This window comes from Anser anser (genome assembly GCF_964211835.1).
Source record: "Anser anser genome assembly, chromosome: 1".
In the NCBI taxonomy this organism is placed as follows: domain Eukaryota; kingdom Metazoa; phylum Chordata; class Aves; order Anseriformes; family Anatidae; genus Anser; species Anser anser.
Genome location: NC_139720.1, coordinates 114,402,567 through 114,427,436, shown reverse-complemented (window position 1 = coordinate 114,427,436; position 24,870 = coordinate 114,402,567). Strand labels below are relative to the sequence as shown.

At 41.2% G+C, this 24,870-nt stretch overlaps 1 long non-coding RNA gene across 1 annotated transcript; it reads right to left on the bottom strand.

The window, feature by feature from the left end:
- Positions 1-22,036: 22,036 nt before the first annotated feature.
- LOC310892197 lies at positions 22,037-23,608 on the bottom strand. Its single transcript, XR_014577936.1, has 3 exons — positions 23,420-23,608; positions 23,149-23,300; positions 22,037-22,914 (listed from the first exon to the last, which is right to left on the bottom strand). It is a non-coding gene; the product is annotated as an uncharacterized lncRNA (long non-coding RNA).
- Between the last annotated feature and the right edge of the window lie 1,262 nt (positions 23,609-24,870).

Sequence of the window (24,870 nt, the reverse complement as noted above, 5' to 3'; positions counted from 1 at the left end):
GAATGCAAAGCTGTCACTTATCAATCAAGAATAAAGGGCAAAAGTCATGAATAAAGACAATAAAGCAGGAGCTGTCCACATGATTATAATGGTTACTGTACATGATGTAACTTTTTAAGATGTCATTCATCTTAAACAAACAGAGACAAATATTAGTCATGGGGTTGTATGTTTGGTTGTCATGCAATTGAAGAAGTGTCCCTGACTTCCTCCTGCAATATATAGAAATCCAATGATGTTGGGAGCAGTCGGACACGTCTATACGTGGTCGAATGGAACGGCAAATATGGGCAGAAGTCCAGGTGAATGGGAAAGAAAGTATCTGTGCAAACTATGCTGAGCCTCAAGAAAAAGACAAGGGGTCATTGGGGTGAAATATACTTGTCTAAGGGTAAATTTTGCCTTTTAGACTGGGCAATTTAATTGCACTAGAATGAATCCACATTTGACCTAAAGGGGAGATGTTACCTGACACAGTGTTAAACATTGCAATAAATTTGTTGACAGGATCATGTTATTGAACATAATGCCAATAGGTTACAGGAAAATCCTGGCTGAGTTGCCATGCTTACAGAATATTGACTTGAGTGCAACATTTTAATGAACAAATATGAGTATCTGAACACAAGTCACAGACCTGACTTTTCTAATGGAGGCAATCCAATAGAATCAAAAGTACTGCAATAAAGCTGGGGACAGCAAAGGGCTGTAGGGTTTCTCTACCTGGACCATCAAGACATAGGAGAAAGCTGGGTAGGTCATGTCATGAGCAAGGCTTCTCTATAAGTATGAACACAGGGAAACATGACTCATGAAACCAGCCAAAAAAAACCCCTCATGTTATTAAATAAGTTACTCTGTGGGTCTGCCTTACTCACGATAAAAGTACTGATTTGTTTCCATTGGTTTAATTTTATGAGTAGAAGGTATTGCCTTGAACATGAGATGAGACTCATAGCAAAATACAGAAGAAAAAGTCTATAAACACAGAAAAGGGAGCAAGATGCTCTCAAATATTTTGTCATCTATGATAAACCTCTTGAAGATTGCTCACGACATTCTAACACCCAAGTTTTCAGCCTGTAGTGTAACAAATATCCATTTGTGTTCAAGACGTGCATAAAACCAAGATGCTCCTGCTGCACCTGTGAGGCTGCTGAAAACGTGGAATTGAAGCTCTGTTGTTTGATGCCCAGAATACTTACAGTTTCTAAAAAATAAATCTAGACCAAGACTCAGAACTATCTCACCATTGTGGAGCAGTCCAACAAAGGATACTGCTTAATAACGGAGAATAATCCCTTTCCTGTAAAACAGAACAAGGAAAAAGGAAGAAAAATGACAAAAGCAATAACAACAACAAAAATGTAAATAAACTTCCAAATCTGCACAGGCTTCGCCCTTCACAATCACCCACATCTATGGGATTAAAATGCTACTATGTCAAAATGCTCTACTCATTCATTCCTGGATAAATTCTGATTGACAACCTGCTCAAAGATTAGGAGCACTATTACTTCACAAGCAAATGGCTCATACAACAGTCGAGAAAATTGAACTCCATCACACTGCAGAGGGAAATATTCCAGGTTTCTCTTCTTCATGCTTTATGTTATATATAATGTGTCTGCATGTGCATAAAAAAAACAGAAGAGATTCCAGGATTCCAGGAGCAAAATGAATAACGTTGGTATTCATAAAAACATTCAACAACTGAGGCTTTGTTGCAATCAAGTTGCTGTTGGCACTCAGTAATAGACATGACATTTATTTACCTCTCTGACAGCCTCAGTGCCTCATGACATAAAACAGCATTTACAGGACTAAACCTTGAAAACAAAAATGCTAGGAGAGTTGTGAATGCTACTTCAGTATATTGGGCAGGTGGCAAAGGCATGGATGTCATCTGAACCTATTGATATGCTCTTATTTTTAATTTTGTTTTTGAAACTTTGGTCAGGCATTCCTTGTACATAAATACCAAAGTCAGGAATAACTTTGTACACAGTTGTATATTTTTTTTAATTACTGTTTTGACTGAAAGGATTGTCTCGCAGTATAGTCAGAAAATACTGAAGATTTTCTTTGTGAAGAAGGACATATTTTGTGAAGATCGCTTATACTTTTTGTTGTTGTTGTTGTTGTTCTTCCCTTGAATGGGAGCATGTATATCATCCAAAGGCAAGGACCTAGTCCATGTGCTTGTAGAGACTGGGCAATAATTATTTCTTTGCTGCATAAATCCCCTCTTCTGCAAATGGTCAGAACAGCTGCCATCCCAGTAGAGCTGTGCAGGTTGGCCTTTAGGACCCTCGTTTTGCCTGAGAGGCCTGATTCAGTGTGTGACCAGTGTGCTGCCTTCCTCCTCCCTTGCTCCTCAGGGGGAGCATTATGCCAAACACAACAGCGGTGACAGCTTTGCTCAAGGGACATGGTGAACTGTTACTGACTTTGCCACAGGCAACAGCCCATCAGACAAATGGTGCCTGGAAGCAAGGACCTTAGATGCAACACCTCCAGCCTGAGATGGGCAAATCCACATCTCCCACTTACCACTTCACATCCTATCTCCAGGTTATCACAGCTCTTCCTGGGAGGGGGGCAGATGGGGTTCAGACTCTTCCTAGGAGCTACTGAATGGTTTTATCCAGGGCAGACATCATGTATAATGTATAAGCAAGCCTAAGAGCTGGGCTAAGTCCCTGTCACTGTCTTCCCACATGAAGAGCCCATGCACCTGATTAGAGCATCACCATCCTTCTTAACACAATGACTCTTGAAGGCTTTTTGTGTGTGTGACCCAGCAAACAGAGCAGTGCCCAGCCTCACCAGTAGCTCAGTCACTCGGGCACCCTCTTGCAAGAGACTTGAACAACCTGTGTCCTGAGAAGTGCTTTAGCCGCTGAATTAGAGGACAAAAGGATATTGTGATGACTGCAACCTCTTGCTCTTTTTCAGCCTGCATGATAAAAGAGGAGAGTGACCTCTTGCTATGTTGTTGAAAGGAACAACAGCCTAGGTTAAGAGCTGAACCTCCAAAAGACACAAAATGCATGACATGCTGCTCTTTAAAGCATTCCTTGCTGGCTGATTTGTGTGTCTCCCTGCTCAGCGTGCTGGCTGTGGTGCATCCCAGACCACACGGCCAGCCGTGAACCACGAGGCATCTACTTCCCCTTATGGGCCTAGTCTGAAGGCCTGGCTCGGAGGTTGGGACATGAGGGATAGATTCCATTTTGGTGTAAGTGCATTCTAGTGACTTCTGTAGAGCTGTATAAATATAAAATCTTTTTTCCCTTCATACGTCTATGGGTTCTTGAGAAAGGGACATTTTCCAAAAACCTCACATTCTCTTCTAAGCAACTTTCAAAAGAGATCAATCAAAATCCTCCTCCCAAATTTTTCAAAGCTCTCTCAATCAGATAGGTCTAATTTTCCTATTAAAAGTTTTAAAAAAAGTAATTGGAAATAAAAGAATTCTTATTAATATCTTGTATTAAGGACTTTAAAGATCTGAAATATTTAAAATATTATTATGTTTACATTTAGTTTATTTTTTCTAGATATTATTTCTATTTCATTTTCTCCTGTGGGTCTGGCCAACCACAGCTCATTCAAATTTTTTCATTGCAGATCATGTTCTCTATATCTCTGGTTATTAATATTTTTGTTTTCTGACTTCTCTTTAATTGACTCCTTCTGTGGTGGGGAGGAAGGTTTACCTCCCCCATCCTGCAGGCTTTGCTCCTGTCCAAACCCTGGATGGAATTCAACCTTAACAGGGCAGGTCATGGCTCATCTAACGACCTACTATAACAACTAAATCTTTTCTTACAGAGCTCATAGAATCATAGAATCACTGAACATCCTGACTTGGATGGGACCCACAAGGATCTCTGAGTCCAAATCCTGGCTCCAAATCCTGGACAGGACCATCCAATAATCAGACCATATTTCTGAGAGCGTTGTCCACATGCTTTTTGAACTCCATCAGGCTTGGTGCTGTGACCACTTCCCTGAGGAGCCTGTTGCAGTGAACGGGCTGTTCCCTGGGGGTCCTGTTCCATCTACCATCTATCAGCTTGTTCCCTGTCTTGTGTCTATATCGCCCCCTACATATCACTTCACCCTCATTCTTACTGATTTAAATATTTTAAAATGCTGTTTACCAGTTTAATAGCCATCATGAAGAACTCAATATCATTCTTGCACTGTTCAGAGGTTCTTCTAAACTGTAGTCACCTGCAAATGTGAGTAGCATGTTCCTTATTTTAACACCCAACTCAGTAATGAAAATACTGACTAGTACCTGACCTAGGACAGAGTGCTGCAGAGAAATGCTTGGAACAGCCTCCCATGCCATGAGGGACCACTGCACAAGTACACCACTCCCAACACCTTTGCATGTACCCCATAACAACCCCTACTCTGTTTTCTGTTTCCCAGTCTTCCAGTATATCAATGGTCCTTCCCAAATGTCCTCTGTCAATGGCTTTCCCATTCCATCCTGTGGTCTTCCTTTTCCTACTCGTGTGCCCTACACACACCCTCACTGCCAGGTTTGGTGTTAGAAGGGGAAATTGCCTACCAGAGATTGAACTGGCCAGGACCATAACAACTCTGTTCTCAACAACATGAAGTGTAGCTCCTTTTGTGCAATATTTGAGTTATGAGAAATTTTATGCTATTGTGGTGTCCTGGGGCAGAGGCAGTATGCTTAATCCTCTTCTGCCCTCTTCCTGCAGCACAGAAATAGCCATGAGATTTTGGCAAGAAGTTCTAGATTTTTTACAGCATTTTGGGTAGTTTAATGGCTTAGGTAAGTACATTGAATCAATGCTTTATGTAGCCTTACAAACTGGACATCTATCTCAGGATAGGGAGCCAAGCAATCCTTTCCTGTCTATGTTCTTCTGCCTTAGAGTTTTTATTATTCTTGTTATTGCCTGAAGTGAACTGCATTCATTTTATGCTTTGGTCTTTCTGACTGTCACTGCATGCTCATGCTATGTTTCTGTGCTCATCTGGATTACCTGATTTAGTTTTTAACTTCTGTTTGCTCCTTTGTTGTGTTTGAGGCCCCTGAAAAAAAAAAAAAAACCACCAAAAAAAACCCTCATTAATTTAGCCAGCTTGGTCTTTTCTACCCCATTTTTATATCTCTTTCACAATGAGATAATTTGGTGATATGTTTGTAACACTATTTCTTTAAGAAACATTTCCAACTCACCTTTCCCTTCACCAAATTTCCTGGGAGATCTGTACTACAGAGTCTCTAACTTCACCAAAGCCCACTTTCTTGAATGGATTCATGGTTTCTGTTTTGTTGTTCTTCCTTGTCCTTGATTGTGAGCGCTGTCATTTCAGTCATCCTTACTTAAGTTGCGTTATGCATGAATGAGTTCCTCCCCATCTTTAGAATTGCATCAGAAAAAAAAAAATCCTCTCTAATATCTTTCTTTGCTCTTTGAACATACAAATTAAAAAGAAAAAGAACAACACTGCATTTCCCCAAACTTTTCTGCATAATTTGTTTGTTTTTCTCTCCCAGAAGCTGCTTGGAAAATGATAATCTTTACAGGTGACCACAAAATCTCTGCCCTGAATGATTGTGATAGTTATTCAACAACAAATTTATCCACTTGATGTTCCTACTTTGGCAGCCTATGTTGGATCTATCTGCGGATCCTTTACAAAGATCAGTCCTTTCTCCTGTTATAATTACCTCTCTTTTCCTCTGCTCTGCTAGTCACAGTAATTCATACTTTGGACATCCCCTTTCCATTCTTTTGTCCAAGTTCAGACCCCATTTCATTCAAGTAACAAATTGGTGTAGAGGTGCTCTTCTCCTTTCTCATGACATTAGCTCCATCCTCATGGGACATCACCCCAACCCTCAGGATGTGAAGGCCCCTGGGTCACTCCTGGCAGTGTCATTAGTGGTCATAAAGGCAGAGGTGCCACAGAGACACCTGATGTCTTCACAACTTTTGTACAACTGTTTCAGATTTGAGCTCTTTGCATGTGAAGCATGCAACCTTTGAATGTGAAGCATAGCCCACAAGTGTGTATCTCTGTTGCCTCCTTCCTGAGAGCAATGACTGCCTTTGCTTTCTGTTTCTTTTTGGGAGACGTAGTGATGAATTGAATCCTGTGATCTTTCTGGTACATGACTTTCGTTTCTCCACTGCCCTGTTCTCTAGGAGGTTAATTTCACAGTGGAACAAGAGAATAACCTTCTCCACATCCAGGGGGTGCTCACCCCCAGATTCTTTCCTTTGGGATCAACCAGTGCATATTAACTATACACTCACACACAAACCCATATAACACACACACACACAAAATCTGCTATGAAATAACATTGCTTGTGCCACTGCAGACCTCACTTACTGCTTTGTTTCAGGAAATAGGCCCCTACCTTGTGCTGTTAATGCTGGCATGATTGTAATTACCTTTCAGCCTGCTTCTTCATCCTACAACTCTCTTATTTTCTGCTAGAGATAATCCACCAGCAAGCATCCCTTACGCCAAGTATCTACTTAAACTGAAGCCATTGTGAACTATCCCTTAAAAACATAATTTTTAAGCCAGCCAAGTAATATGTGATGATTAAAACAATGTGTACAGAGGTGCTAGGACATTGCCCAAAAATGTTTATGAAGATCTGGGGCCAGATACTCTGTATAAGTTCACTAAAGCCAACAGCACTTCATAGTTGCATTGACTGATGATATGATCTGCCTCTCAGAAACCACCACATTTTAGTACACCACCACCACCACCTGTAATAATAAAGTAATAAATACACTTGGGAATCAGAGACATGGCTATCAGGGTTTCAAGGATTGATAACAAACCCAAAATACCCCAATATTTTGCTGCTTCTATGTTGAAGAAAGGATTTGGTGGACTGCAATTACATTTCACTTACTCTGACTACTGTTGTCTGGGTCTCCCTCCTGCTGGAGAGCAGAGCTCTTAGCTGTTTTTTAATGAAATAGCCTGAACAAACATAAAGCTTGCAATGAGGCAATGTGCTGCTGGTTACTAAGCAGCCTTTGTAAAGAGCGTGCACTGCTCAGACCCCCTCCCCCTTTTATCACTTAGATGTTATCTGCACAACAGGCCCAGTTGTAAGTAAATGCTGACACTATAATAAGAGCACGCTTTAGCTTTCTGCTCCCACATTATGCTTTTAACATGCTACTTATTTCAAGGGAACTAAATAAAATTACGATGATGATTCTCAGCTAAAAATGCTTGGCACATACTATCCAAGAAATCTAGCAAAAACATTAAATATGTCCCAGAAAATCAAATTTATAGAGCAGGAAAAGTTTAGTGACTTCATTGCTCAGATTACTACTTGGATATCAGTTTCATCATCAGCAACCTCCAATTTCCTGTTTTGCTTATCATAGAATTTCTGTTTTCTTTTTTTAATGTTTGCACAGCCCATATGGCAACAACTACCCTGAGATTAGATATAGGATTTTTCTGTGATGGATTAAAGACCATGTTTGTTTTATGATATTTTAAGAAATAATAATAAAAATAACGTCAGGAACTGAATGCATATAAACCCCAGATAGGGCCTATATGCTTTTATTTTTTAACATTGGAAAAAGTATGATTCATGGCAGTATGTACCTTAGTTCTCCATAACCATTACTGTTTTGTGTCCTGCTTCAGAATTGTTCCTTCTTACTGACTAAGAAATGCCATTAGACCTCTGGCAGTTAATAATAACATTATATACTTCTAGCCCTTACAGAAACTTGTTTGCCTCTTCTGTCTTTACCTGTATGAATCAGACGTTGTGTCATCTCTTTGTGCTTAAAAACTTTCCTATTAAGTTTACAGGTTGCCTGGTCTTGCAAAAGCTGCATCGTTTCAGTCAGGTATGAACCTCCTTCATTGCAGAACAAACTGTTTTTAAGGAAAGAGGTGTTTCTTTGTTGTTCCTAATCATTCCATGAAACTGTGGCTTTTTCCTCTAACACAGAGCTTCACACCTAATGGATAAATCTTCTCTGAACTCCTCCCAAGCTGTAGCATGTCTTTGACCTTTCTGAAGGCATGGGAGGTTCCTAAACAAAAGTCTTGATGCTGCCTGGAGATCAACCAGCCAGAGCCACAAGCGTTGCTGCCAGGGACATTTTGGTCGAAAAGGAAAGGAGCTTTACCTGGGACTGGTGGATAACTCATAGCTTTAGGTAGGGCCCATAGTTCCTTTTCTAAATTTTAAGCTAACTTTGGAAAAGTGCAGCATGTTGCATTCAAATCCAAATAAGAGCTTCTCTCCAAGTGACTAAAATCATATGTATATGCCTTTGTAATGAAGGAAGAAGAGAGGAAAAAAATCTGTGATCAATTTGCAGGTTAGCAGGTGGTAACAGTGGGGAGTTATTAAATAATGCGTATTCACTGAGTGTGCATATTCACCAACATGTTTCCTCTGCCAGGGGAATAAACACATTTTCAGTCTTTTTTTTTTTTTTTTTTTTTTTGTATTAAAGGTAGGAGGATAGTTAAAATAAAAATATTTGATAAAATGGTGTGAATGGATTGACTAAGAAATCTGGCTTAGTGAATGGTATTAGACTATTTGGGAAACCAAAGAACACCACCGCCAATCTTTAAGTCAGCTTCACCAATCGAGTATCAATATATATATATTTAATGCTGTATTTTGCATTTGAAAAAACACATGCTGTGAGATATGTCAAGATGCAAAAACAATGTTAATGCACAAAATAAATTCATCTTCATGACTATATTAGAAAGTTATAAAAATGTTGTAGACTTATAAATGCAAAAGCCTACAGAAAATTTCTTTTGTCCTCTTGCAAGCACCAGAATCTTCTGGTTGAAAAGTAACTATTAGCCAAGAGACATTCAAACTAAAACAATAATTGCTTGTGCAAGTAGTTATTTCCTATTTTCAAGATCTGACTTGCTGTTTGCATAAGCAGTTACAATACAGTTTTGAGGCTATCTTCTGCTTGTTTTCTTTGGAGAACAATGCAGCAGTATTCAGAGAATTCTTCTCTCTTATGTAGCTGAAATTATGCTCACATGCCCAAATTTACACATAAAACTTCCACATTCATCAGTTCTGGAAACCAGACTACCCTTTTGGGCACTTAAACTCAGATAGGCTGGATCAAGGAATTTGGAGCAAAAGTCTCATTAATATCAGTACAAAACCTTCTCTTATGTCTCCTTTGCTTTCACAAAAACACAGACATCCCAGTGGGACTTTTGCAGGTGATTCTGTCACTTGGATTAATGGGAGAAAATAGCCACCCTATTTGAAAATCTGTTGGCTAGGATTCAAAAAATGCCATCTCTTCAGCTTTCATTACCTGCACCAAATAATACATTGCATGAAAAAGGGAAATCACATTCATCCACTTGTCTACATTTTTTCCTGTCTTCCCTCATTCAAACTTCTGTACTCTGCCTCTCATGTGCAGGTAGCTGGTAGTTGCATTGATGAAAATAAGAAGAATGTGACCCCCAGATCATCCTGATAGGCATGTAGGTAGCACGTATGACAGAAAAAGGATTACAAATGATCTATGCTGCAGAAGAAGGCTCTATATATTTATTTATTTTTGTTAACTGGGCAACAAGGCACTAAAGCCTTGTGATATATTAACTTCTTGGCCTGGAACTGGTTTAAGACTGGGCAAGGAATAGATTTTTATTGTGGGATTTTTTTTTGTGGGATTAGTCTGTTTTGACACAAACAACTGGTGTAAGATATTTTTAATACCACTGCAACTTCAACAATGTTTTATTTGTTGAAGTTAAATAATATTCAACTTATAGAATAAAGTACTCTAAATATATTAAAATTTATATATTATAAATGTGGAAATAAATATATGGCTTTAAATAGGTACAACAATAAGTTGTTTTGAGTTACAAATGGTGGCCTCGAGAATCAGTTCTCTGAAGCTTTCTTCAGAAAGAAAAACTGAAAGTTCAGGGACAAGAAATTGCTGGCAAGATTTGGCTTTTCTGTGTTGGTTCTTTGGTTTTAGCACTTAAGATTACTGAAGAGAAATAAAATGGCATGGTAAGCACTAAGTTTCTGATGTGCTGCTCAGAAATATTGCCCTCAAACTACTGTGTAGAGCCCAGTGGATGCGTGCCACCTCCACCAACATGCAAGGTGCAAGGTGCCTGCACCAACATGCAAAGTCCATGGGCTGTGCATCTCTTTTCAGCCTCAGTCATTCATCAAGGGTGTGATCAATGCTAAGACATTAAAAACTTGCACTCACAACCTGGCTCCCTCTTCTTTTGTATTCTGCTTGATGCTGTCACTAAATGGTACCAGGTAACTTTTTTTTCCTGAATCTTTTGTTGAGTTTGAAGTACCCAGCACTAACTCACAGCCAGTAGGGGAAGAAGGAAAGGTGGTTCTGGTGTTAAACCCAAGCCTGCAGTGGTTACAGGGCAGTGAATTTCGGGTTCGGCACAAGTGACTAGTGGGAGGCTCTTCTTTTTAAGCGGTGCTGAGTTATCCTCAGAAGCCTACCTTCTACTTATTAAGCAAAGAGGAACAAGATCATATTCCCCTCTGCTGTGTAACTGCACCACAAGTGTACAGGTCTTTCACAGGCTCTGCCAACTTTCTGGCTATGGCCAGAAGAGGAGATGCCAAAATGACTACATTGAAGTTCCCATGAGGTACTGAATACCTCATGCAAAAGCCTTCTTCCCTGTTCAAATCATTTGAAACCAGATCAATGCAGCAAAACACTGCTTTTGATACACGTGAGCCCACCCACTGATTCAGACTCTGTAAAATCTGCATATTGCACAGGACACTCTACCCTCTGGCCCTGGGCTCTCAGCGGGGACCCAGCAGCCCTGTCTGCTTACATGGAAAGAAAATGATTCCTCTTTTCACGTGACAAGCACATGTGCTCTCTTGGACATGCATGTGGTCTTACCTCCGCAGCACTAAGGCTCACCGCTGCAGCAGAGCCTCTCTTGCTCTTTAACTGTATTTTATTTCAACAGGTGCCTTTTCAGTGGAGCAGCAATTCAGCTAGCACTCACCTCCCATCATGGCACACGTCTGCAGACCTGCAGCTGCTTATGCCAAGCCACATTTGTCCTACTCACTGCATATTCGGATTGCATTTCTGGTAGGACTTACTACTGAAGAAACAGGTCAAGCACGCAGGAATTTTTGACAAAGACTTCTTTAAAACAGCCCCATCAATCTATTGTGTACTGTATTTCACTCACACATTATGAAATAAGACTGGGGAAAATGTTCATCTGTGAAAAATTCCCCAAAGAGAGGCATGTCAAGACCACTAGTCTTTCCATATTGTTATGAATGAAACTCAGCGTTTCAAGTATCAACCCCTGAGAGAATTCACTAGGGATTTCCACTGATTTCCACCCCCGCTCAGTTTTAAAGTAACTGCATTAAAAGTATGCATATTTATACATTAAGGCATAATGCACACGCACACACAGAACAGCAACTGCTGTTCCTGGTGCAGTGAATGATAAAGAAATTGGCTGCGGTCCAGAGAATACTCCATGTTTTGGAGACTGTCATGACAGGCAGGGATTAGATTTTACATGAGTGGCGATGAGGATACTTCTACTGACATGTCGGGGCTGTATGTTTTCTTGCCAGCGGGGCTGAGCCACATAATTCATCTTTCTCACTGAGGAAGGAGCACATCAGCTACAGAGACCCCAGATTTGCACAGGGAGGACTACGTGGTGCACAAACGGAGCTGGGCTATGTGCTGAATCCAGTACAACAGATTATTGAGGCTGTTTTTCTCCCTGTTAATTATTTAGAATTTCTCACCTTTTGCAGCTGGGATTGGTATCACCTGGAATAACTGTGATCATTTCTCACTAAGCACAAATAACAGAAAATCAGCCTCTGCAGATTTAGAAATGTATTGTTTTGAGATATGGTGAATCTATGTTTTATTTCAAAAGTAATCGTCAATTTTTATTTTTTGATTATTGCCTATGTTTCTTTAGTTTTTCTATAATCACTCTAAATTATTTTTTGTTTTTATTTCTTTTCTTCATACTTTGAGAATGTATTCTTGTGGTATTCAGATAGTATGAGAGGAGCTGCAGCATGAAATGTCCCAAAAGAAGTTCATTATCAGTGGTCAGTAAGTACAGTTTTTTGGTGAATAGTTACTCGTAGATCCCTGATCTTTACAATAGTAAAAATCTGAAAAGTGGAATGTTTCTATTCTGCACTATATTGGGTATATTGCTTTACCATTAATATTTTAGCAGAGTTTAAAGACAGTTACTGGCAATACATTGGTCTTGTAGAGTGTAGATTGTGTGGACTAGACAGCTTATTTATTTATTTATTTAAATGTAAGTGTTTTTTTAACTGATCGACACTATTGTTCTTACAGGCATAGCACAATACTTAATGACATGGGCAAGCACAAAAAAAACATGGTAAGCGTGTTTCAGCTTCTGTCAGAGTTGCTGTATGAGCAGGCAGTTTTGTGTTTTGGAACCTTCCCCCGAGCCATACAAGCCATGGTGGGACTTTTGGTCTGTGGAGCACATATATATGCACATGAGCAATTTCCATTCCACCCTCCTTTTTAAAGCCAGCTCAAATAAAATAAGGCTGAACCTAGACGCTTATGGCAAACAATAAAAACCTGAGATTAGCAGGCTTTAAAAATGTTGTCTGCCATTCCAGCCTGGCAGTTTTGGATTTCCAGGTTTGAATAAGATCAGGAGTGATAAAACAGATACAATACAAGAGACTGTTTTCATGCTGTTTCCAGAAAGGCCAGACAGTAAATCTCACTAGGCAAATAGGTTTCCAGCATACCTCTAATGTCTAGAGGTCTGAATAAGCAGAAATAATTTATTAGGATTCACTCATCACTTGGGCTGAGTGTGACCCAGTGCTTGAGTTGCTGATGAAGGCATGGCTTGTCAATGATCTTGTAATCTTCAGTTTTGAGTTTGTGGTTCAAATGAAACCAAAAGCTGAAAACCAGAGACTCGTCTATTCTCTTGTTTTGTTCCAGTTTCCAGCCCAGGTAATGATTTAGCTCATTCTTGTTTCAATCTTAGCCTATGTTTACCAAAAACATGCCAAAGCTAGCTCAAATCTGGGGTTCGTCAGTAGGGTCATGGTGGCAACCAGGGTCAGGGTGCAGTGCCATGTCATAAAACACCACAAACTAAACAATCCCTATTCAAATAATTTTAAGCATGTTACTAAGCCTTTTTTATTAGAAACAACACAAAGATCAGCAACAGGAGGAAGACTGTTTTCTGCTCAGGAAGTCCAGGAGACCTGAAATATCTTCAAGGAGAGCAAGAGCATGTTTTGGGAAAACAGCCCTTGCACACTGCTCATGTGGAACATTTTCCTCTGGTCTGGTAGCCAGGCTTTAAAAGGAGTGAGATTCATTTAATATACCCTTGAAAGTATCAAAAGGGAAGACTGAACTGTAGCAATAATGGCATGTCTGCACGGAAAACTTGTTGTGGATTTGGTGCATTAAAGGATCCACAGCAGCTGTTGCGAAGGCATACAGCAGCACACCAGGCACTCCCATCCTTATGGGAACAGTGCTTCTTGCACTGGGTCTCTGCGCATCTCAGCAGAGAGAGGGGTGTTTCTCCACAGTGCCACAAAGTCTGGTTAATCACCATGGGAAATGTCCCCAGGCAGGGTTTTGGGGGATATATTGCATCCTTAGAAGGCTGCATTGCTTTCTGCCATGAGATACATATCTGCTATTTCTCCAGTCCTGCGGATGAATCCTGTTTAACTTTTCCTGTGGTGGCCTGAGGAGCTCTTTGTTGGTCTATCAGGCAGAAGAAAGGAGGGAACAGTACCCTGAGCAGCTGCATGTTTCCCATGGGATGTGCTTTTGAGATCCTGAAAGTATTGCCTGAGGTCTGAGTTGGAGGCCAATAAATCTCTGCCTGTTAGAGCAGCTGTTTCAAAAGGTATAAAGGAAGTGCGGTAATCAACAGGAAAAAAGAGATTTTGGTATGTAAATTGACAGAGAAGAGAGACCCTGAGAACTGCTGCCACCAGCTTAGGACCCAGGACACTGCAGGAATATAGCTTGATAGGTGTGCAGTCTGAAAACTAAAGTTGCCTATTTTGTGAGATCAACAACTGCTGATCTAGCTGAGGGCACAGCACTGCTGGTCACAATGCTGTTGACCATAGTAGAGATGGTTAGTGAGAGATGGTTTCTCTCTCTTGAGGAGAACAAACAAAGGCAAAAGATGATAGAAAAAAAAATTGCAAGAGTTATTGCTGCCCGCATTTTAAGCTGAGGCAGAGAAAGTCTGGTGTGACCTATGTCATCTACAGAATCTGCTGCAGACCTGAGAACCAAGTCTGGTATCCAGACTCTGGGCCCAGACCCTTTAATATAACCCCACAACCCTGCCTCCTGCTTCATTAAAGCTGCTTGGTGGAAGTCTGAAGTATCTTTGCCAAAACAGCTGCCTCATTATGAATTTTCTAGTCATTCATACTTCATCCCTGGTTTTCACTAGAAACCACAGCTTCTCCAGACTGGGGATTCCTCTTGACACTGCAATAACAGAACACATTTCGCTCATCACACACTCCCAAAGGGAGTATCTCGTGCCTTACTTGCATCTTCTACGTGCTAGAAACACTCTGCTTGCGATTCAGGACTCACGGATCCAAAGTGCATTTCTTATCCGTATCAGGCTGGATAGACAGGGGCTTACAAGGAAGAGATGCAATCTTTTTTCATTTTTTACCCCCATCTTCTCTGTCTCCAGATCTCACCTCCCTATTCTTACAGTCCATGTAGAATAGTAGCGGCAGAAAAGAGAGGGAGAGAGACTTAGGATGGCTGTTGTGCTAAAAATGAGGTGTCTCTAAAGGAAGCCCTTTTCACTCCATAGTATTTGCTGGCTTTCTCCACCAAGTGTACTGATGACACTGAGAAAAATGCCAAAACGTACTAGAGCAGCCACAGACATCAGACTGTAAGGCACACTAACTGGCAGTAAGGATCCCGTTGAGTTCAACGAGTCTTTTGTGATTTCCAATGCACTATGAAAAAATGCCTTCAAATTACCCAAGAAGTATGTTAATAGCTGACTAATGCACAAGCTGGCAGGAATCATTGCTGTTTGAGCATGGCTCATTAATCTTACCTTTCATTAAAAAAAAATCCAAACTTCTTAATAAACAATTTTTATTTAGGAAGTAAAAACAGCAGAGTGTACTTTTTTCTAGGAAAGTGAGCTCCCTGTGAAAACAAAATATTTCTTTACATTTTTTTGCATGTAAAGCCAGCTTTCTTCTGTCACTATATTTGGAAACACACACAGTACTTTCCATGTTTGTAAACTCTCACAGCTAATTCTTTAATCTGCCTTTTCACCTTTGAAAATTTGTCCTTCCTGAGCTGAAAAACCCTTGCCTCCAGTACTCAGTCTGTTTCTGCTTGAGGCAGGCAGTGTTTCGCTCCGATGAGGAGCTGGGGGCTGCTGGGGACCAGAAAAAAGAGGAGAAGGCTTCCCTCTGACAGCTGGGTGAGATGCTGTAAGCAAACCTGCACTGCTCAAAGCACCACTCACATCAGCTCAGACCCAGCTGTGGTCCTGTCTCCATGCAAGAAGAGACCTCAGGGCCTCCTGTTTCCCCAGCTCTTGGGAAATATTGCACTTGGACTCTGTGGCATGGATACCTGGTGCAATTGTTTTTGCTGGGGAAATTCCCTTCGTGTTCCCTTTTGCCTGTGGTCTAAGTGCTGTGGTTGAGTAGATAGCCTTGTCCATGCTTACTGTGTGGCACCCATTCATCTGCACAGCATTACTTACTTGATGTAGCGGTGAAAATGAAAGATAAAATGCATTATCACTAGTAGTTAAAGAAACACTACTGTTTTCAGTGACGTTTTATCGTCAAATGCTAGGGCAGAACAACTTAAAATCAGACTTTGCTAAGTCCTCACTACACAGAGCAGAGAGGTAGAAAAAAACATGGAAAAACATCTAATCAGTGTTATCACTGATATTTTACATTCACACATCTCAGCCCTGACATATGCTAACTTTTCAATGTAAATGCTCTTCAAGGTTTCTACAATAATTTTATTTGCCTTTCAAAACAACCCAGGCTTCAGGATTTATTAATGCAGCAATTAGTATGCTGATCATGCCCAGCATGCTTAAATCTTTATTGGCTGTATGCACCACCGAAAGTTTTAGTTTTATTAAACCTGAGCCTCCTACATACTGCTGTTTAGTGTGTGTTACAAAACTAAGATCAGTTCTGAATGTAATGTAACCCACATGTTGGATTGCTTGCTTCAGTGACTTACAGAAATATTTCAGGTAGCAAGTATTTTCTTAGTACTCTGTTATAAAAATATGTCAGGCACACAATGTTTGCATTATATGTTCCCTTTCTGTTATAGAAAAGGAATTATGCACCAAAACCCTACCCTACACTCCTTTCTGTTCCTCATAGAACAGTCATTTGCATTAACTGTGTTTCAAACGACAGTGAATCATCATATTTCAGTAAAGATTTTGTGGTGAGATAGACAATGGGTTAAAGGAGAGTACGGTGATCTTTGTCATATTTAGATAGATAGATATCTGCAAAGCAAAAACTAGACATAGGCTGTGGGTTTTATTCATGTGAAGGAAGGGGCAAGTGCAGCCGAGATACATATATATTTTCCCAGGGAGTGCCAGAGCCTCTAGAAAATCTGCCAGGCATATTGACCTTTGCAAAATGGTCTTTCTTTTGTGCCCTGAGGAGAAAAATGTCAGCATGGTGGAGCAGCCCCCTGCTCTGAGCCCTTCAAAGCAGCGTTGTCCTGTCTGCTGACCTGCAAGAACCAAGGTGACCCAACCCACACACACAGTTCTTCCCCACAACAACACCCAGCTGCAACACGTGTGTCTACACCATCCCTAGGAAAGAAGAGACAGGTCTGATATGATCTGTAAAAATAATTTTAACAGGTGATGCAGAGGTTTGGCCAGGTGGTTAAAAAGGTTTATCCCCTTACACCATACAAAAACACAAGCTGCCAAGTTTGCTTCAGATTCAATCTGTGGCAATTTATACAATTAATCTGACTAATGCAGCTAGTTTAGAGGGACTTCTAACAACCTATGACTTTCACCCTGTAGCATCTAGTTTATTTTTGGTCCATACAGAGGAGCTTTTGAACTCTAGCTGTAGGTGACATCTCCAGCATTTGCCCCGCTTCCAACACAGGTTATCACCTTCTGTACAAACAGAAGAGGGAAAAGGGTTGCCCTTGTGCTCTCACTGATGGCTGCCTGGCATCCTGATCTGATATGCCATGCAAGCACTCTACTCTCTTCTGCCACCTCTGCTACGGCAAGAGCCTGCCACCTGCATCTTGTCAGCACTGACACCCACGGGGCCCCGGCGGGTGCCTTCAGCTGCTGTGGCTGGATTTGCCACAGCCCCTCTGTCAGGGTCCTCTCAAGTGCAGGGCTGAGGACTCAGGGCAGATAGAGAGCTCTGTGTTTGCAAAACAAGAGCAGCACAGACAGACCTGGATTTGCCAAATCACACTGGCAAAAGGAACCTGAAGCCTGTCGGAGGGATCCCACTGCCCCTGCCATTCCCTGCTCAAAATTCGGTGTTCAGACCAATTGTACTTCTGTCATTCTGAGATGGCTGACAAAGATGTTCTCCAGGTTAAAAAAAAAAAAAAAAAAAAAAGCAACAATAGATAAATCTTGAAGCTAGCCAACAAATTTCTGCTCCATCAGCCGAATACATTTGAAAGTCAACACACTCCCTCTTTGTTGGAGCTAATTCCAGCACTTAGGATTTAAGTGTGAATCCCCCTCCTTCACCCATAAATACACACATTTAAATGTGTTCATCTGAGTGTTTCAAGTCATCTCAAATTCCACGGCATCCACAGAAAAAAAGGCAGTCTAAAGTCAACAAAGCCCACAATGATGTTGTAAAAAGGGGTGCTATTGGGAATTCATTTCACTTTTCTATGTTCTACCCAGCACTGTTTGCACAATCGCTAGCCTTGGAAACACAGTCTTAGAGTTAAATTGGTTTTGTCTTCTTTGTTAATCATCATAAGCAGAAATTCAGTTTTTCAGATTTAGTAGAGCTCTCGCTGGCCGAGACAGATTATGAAAAACCCTACATTAGTTAAATTTGATGTAAAACAGATGTTTCAGGGATTGAAGTATGGGTTATGCTCAAAATTCACAATTATTGAGATCCAGATAGTAGCAGCAGACAACGTGAATGAAACCCCAGAATTGCTAAAACCAGCGGTAAGCTGGCCATTGAGTGGAGCAGGATTTTATGTGTTGTACCTGCTCCTGCCTCTTTATCTTCCCCTCAGACTTCTAGATTCACTTTATCCATATCTGTATTGAATCAGGGACAGGTAGTCTGCCTCTTTTTCTCTTATAAGGCACATGCACAACCTTCACTACCTCAGAAAAACACAAAATCAGAAAATGCACAGATCAGGGCTACTTTGCCACCTCCCTTCCAACCAGCCTTCACATGGAGCAGCAGGGCTCCAAACGGCCCAGTGACTTTCCACAAGCCACAGAGGGCAACTGAATGGGGAAGAAGCTAAACCTAAGTTCCTCCAAAACACATGCTAGTGCCTGAAACCTCTTTCTAGCCGGTCTAGTCCTTCATGGTGGCTGCACAGAGAAGACATGCCTTGGATAATGCTGGGCTGATGCCCAGCCTCGAGCCAGGTGACAGCTACTTGGAGGTGTGGTGACCAAGCACAGGTGCCCCAGGGGGTGGGGACATGCTGCAGAGCCTCAGAGTGGCCCTCAAGAGAAGCTGAAGATGAGCTGAGCTGAAGCAAGGAGACCGACATGGGTAGGAGGAGGATGGTTACAGCTGGAAACAATAAGGAGAACTCAAAACATGAACCTGCCACAGTCATCGGTGTTATTGGTAACATTTATTACCTGAGGACCAAGGGGTCCAGCAAAATGTACTAGAAAGGGGACACTGGCTGCTACACTCCCTGTAGTAGAGGTTATGAGATTCTTCAGGTCGATATTTTGAGGACTCTGACAATCACACATGAATTTTATGTGGAAAATAGCCCTCTTCCCTTTTTGCCCCTGTATAGTTAAACAGCCGTCAGACCCAGAAAACTTCCTCTTTACCTACCCTTTCCTTCCCCGCCCACCTCCTCCCCTTAATACAAGGGAGTTCAGCTCCACCTGTGTACGCAATTGTATAATTTTTCACAGGTTAAACATACCAGAGTTTTACATCTGCTCCTCTCATTCCCAGGCCCGGGCACTGGCAGAGAGAATAATGCGACTGCTGTTGATGGTTCCCCCCTCCATTTTATTAGATCCTTTAGAGTGCAATGCTGAGATGTTACTTTCAAGCCTAGTACTCCACTGCTTTTAATAGCTCACCTCACATAGTACAAATAAATTTAGTATTAGAATAAAATAAGTTTTTTTAAAAAAATGTAGAGGTTTTGCCACAAACCCATCTGTTCAAACACTATCAAGAGGAGAAATCCTGCATTTAATATAATACTTTCTACAGGCTGGCATTACTGATCAGTCAGACTTGCCTGCTGAAGCAGGCAGGGCTATTGTTAGAGAATTTTCTTTAAACAAATAAAGATATTTTTTTGCAGCTTACATGAATGAGCTGAGTCATATTTAGTGGCTTATCCAGTCTATGCATGAGCTCTTTTAGGACTCAGGTAGAGGCCAAAAGAGAACCAGAGTTATACTACACTCTTATTTTGTTCATCATGGCTTTTGTGTAAGAAAAATAATTCTCCACCCTTCTCGGCAAGCACTGAAACTTTAAATTGTTGTCTTCGCGTATCTCTCATCAAACTTTCATCATATACTTGTATGAACGCTGAGCTGAAAGAGCACTTCACATTTCAAAGAGATGTTACCCTTCAGCCTGAATAGAGTTCAATGTTGTCTGTAGTCTACATTAAAACCAGAGCCCTCATTTCATTTTGTTACCTTGTAGAATCATGCATGCTCTTCCCCTTTTCTTCCCTTCACAGCTGAAGACGAAAACAGGAGATGAAAATCTGTTGGCAGCCATAGGATGCCCAAAATGCTTTGGTAGCTTTGAGATGTTATTTGGTCCTTACAGAGCCTCCTGCAGAGCTCGACCTCCATCACCAGGTAAGGAATGAAATTGTGGTGGATGTCTCCTGATGGTGCCTGTCGTGTGGCAGAAAGTCATCGGCAATCTTTGTATCACTCAGTAACAGGCATTAATCACCTTGGTTTTAACCAGTTTGCCACTCCCCAAAACATCAACCATATGATAAGCATCAACACCCTTTAATATTTTTTTTTCAAAGAAAATTAAAGTGTTTTTATCTAATGTATGGGATATGTTTTTCCTCCTACTGAAGAGGGCCAAGATTTAAAATCACAAAAGTACTTAAACATGCTTCAAGCTTTAAATACCACAGGGGATTTATTCAGCACTCAAACATGTGTTAATGGATGAATTTAAGTACGTGCTTAAGCACATTGCTGAATTGCGGCCTAAAACAGCATATTCTCATTTTATTATATTTTTATGAAATTTTTTAAATACTCATGCAAATAAATTGGTGAAACTTGACTTCACTGGAAGAGCATTTACTGGAAATTATTTCTTAATTAAAATCTGAAACCATACATTTTCATCTACAGATGATGTGCAGGATTTTTCTAGCGTGAATTTGACATGGAACAGAATTTCAAGCACAGAGAAGAGGAAGAGGGGAGAAAGGTGGACAGCCATCTGGAAACCATAGGGAAATATGACAGAGGCAAGGGAATGTATAACAAACACTATAAAAATATATCCAAAGTATTTAATCAACAATTTCTGTGCTAAAGATGATTCCTGGGAAAAATAATTTTTTGGTTGCTTCACACTGAAATTCCTGTACAGGTGCAATTCATCAATGGGGTTTTTAATGTCAATTGCCCTTACAAATAAGATTTTTGAAATAGATACAGCACAGTGAGCAGCTGGGGAGAAAATAAGTGGGTTTCTGTGAGGTGCAGAGCTTGAAATGCCATCCATGCTTCAATGCTGTGCAGAGCACAGCTGGACCAGACCCTGGTTGCTGCTCTCCCATTTGAATCAGAGCACAGAAAGCACACCATAATAACAACTGTGACTCAAAACATGCGCATTTATTGAAAATATGTTGCACACGTCCAAGTTAGCAGCTTCTGCACTGCAGCTGAACTGCAAATGCTGAGGCAGGCATGATAGTATAATCTGATCACCATTCTCTGTTGGGGAGGTGCAGCTTTTCATGCATCCAAAACAAGGCTCAGAGCAAAGAGTGCTCATCTGCACTCTACAAAAACACGAGTCAAAGCTGGGGAAAAAAAATTGCCACAGAATGAAATCTCCTGATGTGCAGACTGTCTGACATACCCACAAGTGAACATTTTGCAGCATGTGAAGGTATGTGGTTTTAGGAACAACAGCCAAAGTTCCCATTACAAGCAAGATGTTATTTGGGGAAAGTATTCAACCCTCCTCTCAGGCACTCACCTTCAATGATACTGCAGGAAAACACGACTGGCTGAATCTCCTGTCTGTGGGGATTTTAGTTCTTCAAGTGCCTTAACATCTGCCAGAAGGCATTAATAGCTACACAAGGACATGCCCATGCATGCGATCTTCCTGCACTCAGGAAACTTTGGGGGGAATTTGGGGAAATCTGGGGCTCGCGCCCCAGAGTCTCCAAATTTGGTGGGTCCTTCCTGATGGCGAAAGTGTCCATACCCTGAGGAATGGTTTGTGAAGGAGAGCTCCTGGCCTGGGGATGCCAGGACAGGTGATGGAGACAAACATGAGGATGGGAGATGGGGAGGCAGGAGATGATGGACAGAAAAACAGAGGTAGCAGGATGTCTTCATGACCAGCACTCCACTAGGTTTGGTCAGCCAACATAAACGGCATGGGAACTCTGTGCAATAAGAGCAAAATGCAGTAAGTTCAATACAGGATGTCAGAGACACATGCTAATAAAAGAAAACAACATTTAAAGATGAAAAGGCAGCTTTTTATTTTGAACATATATATATATATTTCTAAGGCAATATGTGTGTTTATATATATATATACACTATATATATACTATATATATGTATATGTATATGCATATATATATATATATGTAAACACACACACATTTGCTTTTGAAAATCCCAGGAACTTGTCCTCTACCCTTCTCTACACTGATGGGGGAGCAGAAACCTCTTTCTCCTTCCTTTTCTCCTCTCCATTTTCTTTCTGGACAGCATGTGTCCCGGGGACAAGCCAGGCCAAAGAAGAAATTGGCCCCTTCACATGGAACTGTGGCTCAGCAGCAACACGCCACAGACTTTTTCCAGTAGAAAATATCATCAGGGATCAGCACACAATTGCCAGTGCCCACAGCCTTTAGGGGAGCCAAGGAATCACATAGCAAGGAGGAAAGTAGGATTATGGAAGGAGGCTTAGAGAGCAGCCTGACAGAGCACGTACTCTGAGGGGATTTCTCCATGAATCCCTGTGCTCCATGTGGCTGGAGGGGCAGATTCAAGCCCTACACAGTCTACTTCTGGTCTGTGCAGAGGGAGCTGTTCACAGAGAAACTGAGTGTTGAAATGGGCAGAAGTCACTTAGAAAGTATTTTGTGAGAGACAGCAGTGGGTTCAAGTAGTTGAGAGATTTGTTAGTTAAAATAATATAATTGTTCCCTTTCTTCTTTCATTCTACCACTTATTAATCTTTCCTTTCATCACTTCCACAGGCTGGGTCAAGTCTCATGTAGGAGAAGAGAGGCAGGAAGGGCACCATTGAATTCAGTGATTCATCTGTTTAGAAAAAAAAAAAAAAAGGAATTGGACTCCATACAGTAAATGCCACATTTGATAACTTCCCATACTATGAAATTCTGTGCAGGAGAAAGTAGTAATATCCTTCACCTTCTGAAAAAGTACTTGAATTAATCGTTCATTTATCTTAATTGCTTTTAAAAAAAACTTTTCCAGAAGAGAGCTTACTTACAAAAATATTTCTTTTACTTCCTACCTGTGATCATTACTTACGTTTAACGCCATAGCTAATCCCCCAAGGTGGATAATTTATGTTCAGTGCAGTTCCCTTTACATTCATAGGAAAGATTTCCATTGTGTCCAGTGAGAAAAGGCACTGGGCCCCGCATCTACCATCAGGGATCCTGTGCACACTGCTGCACCCTCTGCAAAGGCCAAAAATAGAGTGAAAAAGACAGAACACAAAGAAAAAGAGGGAGAGTGAGAAAGAGAGCAAGGGAAGGAGGAGTGGAGAGGTTTCCAGCGTCAACAGCAGTGCTCATACCAGCTCTGCCAGCAGGAACATGCCTTGAAGCAATCACACTGCGTCCTGCCTTGGCGTGGGACCAAGCCTGACAGACCCCATCCAAACCTTCCCTCCTCTCCTGCACTAAGCCCGGTCTGACAGCAGGTGAGAGCCTGGTGTTAACAGCCCACTTCCCCTGCCCTTTCTATCTCTGCGGCCAGTGACTCATAAGCCCTCCCAGTGGTCCTTGCAGGCAGAAGAAATAAAGGTTTTTTTTTTCTTTTTTTTTTTTCTTAAAGGAATAATTTTAAAATAACAGGTGCTTGAAACAAATCAAAGGGTATTGCTGTACATAAAGCTGCTACTTGTAAGCATTTTTGTTCACTGTCATGGAACTATGTGGAGCTGTTAAAACACTTTCCTCTTTTGCTTTGTGCACTAGGTGGGATTTCAGCTTTGAAACAAGCTGGAATTTTTCACACTTGTGAGATGGGAGGAAGGAAGAAGAGAGGCAAGAAAAAGGGGAAAAAAAATCCAGAATCCTTGACCTCGTAACTAAACTGCTCAAATCACACTCACTCCTAATAACTTCACAGAGGTGCCCCTGGGTGGTCTCACTTCCAAGGACACAGCGAGACCTCTGTCTGATGTATTTTACCGCATTAAGCTTGGGGAAATGAAATATATCTGGAGGTGAGAAGTTGCTTCACTTGCAGCCATATCCACTGGGCTTTAGGAGCACTTGGGACCAGCAGTTGGGAGTTTTCAGCCTTAAGCTGTGAAGGCAAAGGCCCAACACTAATGCCCAGGGGTTAACTTCATGATTTCACACATTAGGCCAGTCTCCATAAAAGCAAATTCCCTTGCATCGGGGGGCTACGTGAGCTTGCGTGTTGCAAGTCTTTTACAGGAGGGTTGGGTTGCATATCTTGCACATAATTCAAGAAGAAACAGAATCTAACTGATACAGGCATGCAATTTCTGCTGCCTAAGGCCTACTGAAGTGCAAAACTGGAGCATGGAAATCCCCAGGGGAAGGTGCACGCTAAGCTATGGTCCCCACTAATATCGTAAGTGCTGCTGTTTTCCTTCTCACCAGAGAATGGCTTCTGAAACAAAAAACACAGTTCTGGAAACCATCCGTCACTGCCTCAGGTGTAGAGCTTTGCATAGGGAAACCCCGTAGTTTGGGATCAGCTCTTCTACACATACACGTACACAAAAAGTGTTTTGAAAGAAAAACAGGACCCTTAACATGCTGTTCACTTATTAGAAATGTAGATAGCTATGTCTCTAGTACACTTGATTCCAGATATGCAAAACTGCTTTCAAAATAGCAGGTGGCAGGATGAGCCACAGACTTGTTTTTACAGATTTATCACAGGCTTATGAGTACTTCACCTCCGTTTTGCCCACTTACACTCCAGATCTCAGAGTACAAGCGAAATAATATTTTAAACCAAGAAACAGCTACGTGAGCTTGTCTGGAG